At 38.6% G+C, this 6,974-nt stretch overlaps 1 long non-coding RNA gene across 3 annotated transcripts; it reads left to right on the forward strand.

The window, feature by feature from the left end:
- Positions 1–13: 13 nt before the first annotated feature.
- LOC105111853 (uncharacterized) lies at positions 14–5,170 on the forward strand. Of its 3 annotated transcripts, none has more exons than XR_839669.1 (3): positions 14–752; positions 801–1,034; positions 1,744–5,170. It is a non-coding gene; the product is annotated as an uncharacterized LOC105111853 (long non-coding RNA). The 3 variants fall into 3 exon arrangements; XR_839668.1 differs by having other exon boundaries at positions 1,764–5,170; XR_839667.1 differs by having other exon boundaries at positions 801–5,170.
- The last annotated feature ends 1,804 nt before the right edge of the window (positions 5,171–6,974 follow it).

Raw genomic sequence — 6,974 nt, forward strand, 5'->3', positions numbered from 1 at the left:
TATTCGAACCACAAAGCTGGAACCTTTACATGATCAAGTGTTGCTCCAGCTCGATGTAGTGCAGGTTGAGGTCAGTTTGAAAGAAATCAAAGGTGAGTTTATCCCCTCTCTCACAACAGTCAAACACTCCATGGATGTATCATTGTGTTCAACATCTGTGCTATCCGATGATGATGATGATGATTTTTGCGAGGAAAATAATAGAACAAAAACGACTCATATAGATACTAAACAAAGACCCGAATTTGAATCTGAATTCACTGGTTTGATGGGCACCCAAACTCAGATTGCCAGCACACTCACCACGTCTGAAATTTCACCGTTGTACCTCTAATTACTGAAATTTACAGACTTGCGGTTTTATCTGATGAGAGTACGTACGAAGGCGATAATCGGTTAGCCTTGGTACCTTACGTATATGTCGAGGTGGATTCAATTGCATGCAGAGAGGTAGCTGTGCAACAAGTTTCTTGCTTTACTGCTAAGGATGGGCTGGATCAAAATATAGATTATGACAGTGGACTCCTAAAAAAGATGGGTCGTAATAGAAATCTTCAAGCACAGGCTCAGAAACAAATCTTGATTCCACAAGCATTGGGCCATCTTTTAGGAGGAGGAAATCACGTCAAATGGGAAATCTCAGCGGTAAGCAATCAGAGACCATAATTGTTGAATACTCAGTTTCTGATAATGGGATAAAGAATAGAAATGCTATTATCAAAGCTGGTAAGGAATTGATTGGTGAGGATGAGGCAAGTAGTTCAAGATACAGACCCAAGGAATTGATTGGTAAGGATGAGGCAAGTAGTTCAAGATACGGACCCGACATCAATGCTGGTGATGAAGCAAATGAGCCTACACATTCTGATACCTGGGCCGAAGCCACTACTTGCTGGGAAGTTGGAAAAGCTATTCTTCAAGGGCATGACGATAGCACACTCATGACTCAGACACTGCAGGGATTCCTAGACTAGGAGCAGGAAGAGTGGATCCTAAGGAAGAAGGCGTGATTTGCTTCCATAAATAGTCTGAAGGTATGGTCTCTGTAATCATTCCTATGGGTAGTATAATTGTATAGAATGTGTGTGGCTTAGGGGGCAGAGAAAAAAAAAGATGCATGAGGAATTTTGGTACAAAATTTAATCTTCATATCTTGGGTATTCTGGAAACAAAATTGGAAACTGTAAATGATTTCACTATTACTGCTATATGGGGTATATGGGGTCGTCATCCTAGGGGTTAGTATGCAGTTCCCTCTTTAGGCCTTTCAGGAGGGATTTTATGCATATGGAATCCGGATCTTTTTTGTGTCTCTAGCTGTAGTGTTGCTATGAATAGCTGTATTTTGCATATTAAAGGCACCTTCACTCGATCCAATCTAGATTGCCTAGTTTCTTTTCTATATGCTCCGAATGTTGGAAACCTGAAGAATGAGCTGTGGACTTATCTTGTTACATTCAGGGATAGTGTTAGCAAGCTGTAGTGTCTTGCAAGTGATTTTAAAGAAACTTTATTCCCATCAGATAGGAAAGGCGGTTCATAAATAACATCTTCCATGACAAGATTTAAAAATTGCATTGATGGTTGTAATCTTATGGAGCTCCCCTTAAATGGGAGAAAATTTACATGGTCTCGAGGTAATGCTGCTAGTCGCATTGATAAAATATTTTTATTAGGGGATTGGTTTCAGGCTTTTCCATCTTCTACTTTATTTGGTCTCTCAAAATATTCATCTGATCATAGGCCTCTACATCTGTTGCTAGACTCTACAAATTGGGGCCCAAAACCTTTCCGCTTCATGAATTGCTGATGGCTTATGTCTAATTTTAAGAGTATGATTCAGAGCTTTTGGAGCTCAATTACGGTTTCAAAAACTGGCTCAAGGAATATGGTCCCAACTCTAAAGATGTTGAAAGAGAGATGTCGGTAGTGGAGTAAAGCTACTGTGGGAAGCATGAATAACAGAATTGAAGATCTAGAACTTGAAGCTGACTCAATGGATCGTCAAAATGAGTGCAGGGTCTTGACTGTTGATGAACTGATTAGAAGTAATTTCATTGCCTCCCGACTTAAAATCCTGTATAGAGCTCAAGAGTCTGCCTAGCATCAAAAGTCAAGAATTCAGTGGTGTAAGCTTGGAGATAAAAATACCTAATTCTTTCATTTAGCTGCAACAACAAGACAGAAAAAGAATCAGCTTGCTTGCCTGAAGGTTGATGGACAGATCCTATCTAAACCAATTGATGTGAAGCTAGCTGTCTTTCACTTTTTCCGCAACTTATACTCCCACCAGAACAGACCTAGAGCTTCATGTACAAACTTGGAATTCTCAAGGCTGAAGCCTTCATCCTTGGCTGCTCTTGAATTGCCATTTTTTGCAAAAGAGGTTACAGCAGCTGTATGGGATTGTGATGGAAATAAAGCTCCAGGTCCTGATGGCATTAACTTCCTTTTCATCAAGAAAGCATGGAACATTATAGGTGAGGATATTATCCAGATGGTTGATGAATTCTATCAGACTAATCTCCTTCCTGCAGGTATCAATAGCACCTTTGTTACTCTTATTCCAAAGATTAAAGGTGCTAACAAGCTATCAGATTTCAGACCTATTAGTTTGGTGGGCAGCCTATACAAGATCTTCTCAAAGATTTTAGCAACTAGGTTGAAACATGTTATGCCAGAGATCATCTCTCATCATCAAAATGCTTTCATCAAAGGGAGGCAAATTTTAGACAGCATCTTGATTGCAAATAAGGTCCTTTTTTTCAGCGAGAAAAAAAGGGGTAAAGCTTATCTTTTCAAATTGGATTTTCATAAAGCCTTTGATTTAGTGTTATAGGAATATATTAATGAATTCATGGCTAGTATGAGCTTTGGTAGTAGATGGCGAGGGTGGATTATGCAATGCATATCAATGGCAAAAATGTCTATGCTTGTTAATGGGTCTCCCACGGAAGAATTCTGCTTAGCAAAAGGCCTGTGCCAAGGAGACCCTCTCTCTCCATTTCTCTTCAACATTCAGTCCAGGGCTTGAGTTGTATGTTGCAGCGTGGCTATGATTTGGGTTTGACTTCGGGTATAAACATCGGTAATTCAGGGCTTGTCATATCTCACTTACAGTTTGCGGACGACACCCTTATGTTCAGTTCAGACTCTTTACATAGCATACAGAACATTAAATGTATCTTATTATGCTTTGAACTTGTATTGGGGCTGAAGGTCAATTTTTATAAAAGCAGTATTGTGGGTGTGGGTGTGGCAGCTCATACATGTAACTCCATAGCTCAGCTTCTCAGATGTAAACAGGATCAGCTGCCTCTCATGTATCTTGGGCTCCCCATCGGTGGAAATTTGGGTAGAACTACAATGTGGAATCCTATTTTGCGCAATATCAGTTGTTAGTTGGCTTCGTGGAAAGGTAGGTTCTTATCTATTGGGGGTCGTTTGTGCTTAATTAAATCTGTACTCAGCAATCTCCCCATCTACTAGCTATCTATGTTCCCCATGCCTACTACAGTAGCCTCCAAAATTGATCAGAAACTTTGATCCTTCCTCTGGTCTAGAAATGAGGAAAGACACAAAATATGCAATGTCAGCTGGGCCACTGTTACTCTTCCAAAACATTCAGGTGGTTTGGGATTGGTTCCATTGTATGAGAAATAATAAGTTGCAGAATATTGTGAATGACCAATCCCTTGTTCTTATCGGAAATGGCAAGAACACTATGTTTTGGCTTGATTGCTGGCTTAATAACTACTATTTAGCAGAGCAATTCCCTACTCTTTTCCACTTATCCAATGACAAAGCTGCCACCATTGCTAAGATAGGAATGTGGGAAGGGTATGAGTGGATTTGAGTTTTTTCCTGGATACGTTCACTATGGGGGCATAACATTGGCTTGCTTGATCAACGCTATACAATCCTATTGATAGTTCACATGGACAAAGATGGAGATGATAGACTAATATGGAAGGACAATAATTCAGGAAGATTTTCAGTGAAATCTCTCTATGGATTGTTAAGTCCAAAGCGTTCCACAAACAATGCCTTCTCGTTTGCTGAAATTTAGAAAGGTATTGTTCCTCATAAGGTAGAGATCTTTTGCTGGATGGCTATCATTAATAGAATTAACACGTGATGTATGTTGGTTCGAAGAGGTGTATTGGTTAGCTCGTAATCAAATTGTCCTATCTGCCTATTGGAGGCAGAATCGATGGACCATATCCTGCTACACTGCTATAAGCATTGGCTCATTTGGTCCAAAATCATTAAGTGGTGGGGTCTAGTTTGGTGTTGCCCAAAAAGCTTCTTAGATTTGTGGACTCAATGGACTTCTATGGTGCATGGTCATTTTCAGATGAAGGCATGGTTGATGTTGTTTTTCTTAGTGGCATGGTCTCTTTGGCTCTTTCGAAATGATCTGATTTTCCAACAGAAGACTCCTGACTATGATTCAATATTCTTTCTTATTATCACCCGTCTATGTCTATGGCTAAAAGCTATCCATTCTGATTTCCCATACTCTCCTACAGATCTGATCAGATCGGCAGATGGCTTGCTTCGGTGGTCCAACGCTCACTCTTCTAGGATTAATAATATATTGTCTCCTCCTATGATTAATAGCCTCAAATGGAATGTGGATGGCTCCTCTTTTGGTAAGTCAGGCCCCTCTGGAATAGGTGGTGTGTTGCGAAATCACCATGGCCATCTTCTCGGTATGTTCTCTATTCCAGTTGGTATTTTAGACTCTAATATTGCTGAGTTAAGGGCTATTGTCAAAGCCATTGATCTATCATCATCTAATTGTCTCTTCCACCATCAACACCTCATCATAGAATCTGACTCTATCAATGCTATTACCTGGATGACGAAGCCTCATAGCCATCCCTGGAAGCATCATAATTTGTTCTCCTCTATTAATAGACTAACAACATATTTTAGTTCAATCTCCTGCTCATATATATTTCGTGAAAGTAATTGCATGGTAGATTGCATGGCTAAACAAGGAGTGCGGAGATCAAGTGAATTTGTTGCCTGGCTTTGACTTCACCATTTTTCTGTGGCCTTGCTCTTGTGTCTTCTACCATTTTATTTTTGAGTTATTTTGTTTTGTTTTTTAGAGGAATGTCTAGTTTTGAGCTTATTCGGATGGATATTCTACGGTTCTCTTTGCTTCTGTTTTTCTTAATCTGCGCTTTATCCTATTTATGGCTTTTTGTCATAGTAAGATATTGTATAGCTTCTGTACTACTCCCGCCAGACTTTGGCATTTAAATAATATACACATCTTTCAAAAAATATAAATTCGAGAAGCACTAGGCCTAGACCTTGCCTTTCTAATCCTTTTGATTAATGAAATATTTATCCAAAAAAGATTCCATCATCACCAGCGACTCATTTTTTATGGTAAGTTTACAAAATGACCCTCCCAAAATAAAAACTACACATTTTGTCCCTTCCAGTGCTCCAACTTTGGACTCTTCCCTGTCTCACATGACGTAGGAACAAATATATTGTTAATTAACCCCTCACCACTCCATTCCCAGTTGTTGTCGAGTTAATCAAAATTGCGTACCCACATTTGATCTACTATGTTTTACTTCAACAAACCCCAATTTAACCCACAACATATTATCTCATTATTAATCAGGTTCTAAATCTTTTGATTTTATCAATTTTGCCCAAACATGATAATCACTAGACAATATTACCCCTCAATCCATCGAAATAGCTTACTATTTTTCTCCAATTTTCCCTTTCTCTTTAAGTTCTCTTTACAAAAATTAAGAACTAATTTGAAAATAAAAATTTTTGGGCAACATTTTTATTTAAATGAAACGATATTTTTGTACTAAACGACATCATTTTGTTCAATGTTGTATATATAAAAAAGATAGAACTACAAAATATTGTTGTTTTGATGGCATTGTTTGTTATCTTCTTTCTCGGGAAGAAGGTTTTTTGTCCCTCCTTTATAGTGCCTCTCTTACCTCTCTTTCTCTCTCTCTCTCTCTCTCTCCCCCACCTATATGCCTAAGACCCCTACACAACCCACGCCTCTCTCGTAGCCTACCACTATGACAAAAGGGTAAATAGGAGAAGCCTTACAAGCAGTTGTATAGCAGCCGCCGAGCCACCCTATCCCTTTGGCGTGACTGGACAGGTGTAGAGTGGCTCAAGCTTCTTGTGCCCCTATATATACCCTGCCTACCAATAGGTGCGGGGGACAACAAAAAAAGAAGAAGAAACTAATGAAGGAGATGAAAAAGATGAAAAAAGAAAATGAAAAAAATAAAAGAAAATGAAAAAGAAAAGAATGAAGAAACAAAAAGGAAAGGAAAGAGAAAAAGCATAACAGAAAAGAAAAGGGAAAAGAGAAGCATGTGCCTTGCTTAAAGAAGAAAAGGAACCTCCTCACCATTCCTCTCCCTCACTAGTTACAACCACCATTTCTTTCCGTCACCACCATAACAATGCCACCATGAGCCATCATTAATGCCAGCAACAACGCTCCCTCACTCCAGGTAATCTTCTTCCCCTTTCTATTCTATCTTCTTACCTATTTTTCTTCTCCATTTCATTTGCATGCAATATGTGAGTAACTCATATTCTGTAGCAAATGAATTATAATTAACTATTTACTATACAGATCACAGTAAGTAGTTAATGGAAAGTTTAGCCCACATGGCTGGGTTAGGCATAACTTTTATACGGTTTGTTGGGCCTTCTATACGCATAACTTTTTTAGGCCGACCTTAGCCTAACCAAGGTGTGCTCAGTCTATATAATTGGGTGTGGCCCCATCCAATATATTATTATATAATATAATAAAAATATAAAAATATAAAAATCCTTTTAATTGTTTTTTTTATTTTTCTTGTGAATTTTTCTACCATTCTTGCTTAATATTAGTTTATATTTTTATACTGTTAATATACAAGCCAGTGATGGAAATGAGTGCACCTGTTTCTGGA

The sequence above is a fragment of the Populus euphratica genome, unplaced genomic scaffold (assembly GCF_000495115.2).
Source record: "Populus euphratica unplaced genomic scaffold, PopEup_1.0 scaffold313.1, whole genome shotgun sequence".
Taxonomy (NCBI): domain Eukaryota; kingdom Viridiplantae; phylum Streptophyta; class Magnoliopsida; order Malpighiales; family Salicaceae; genus Populus; species Populus euphratica.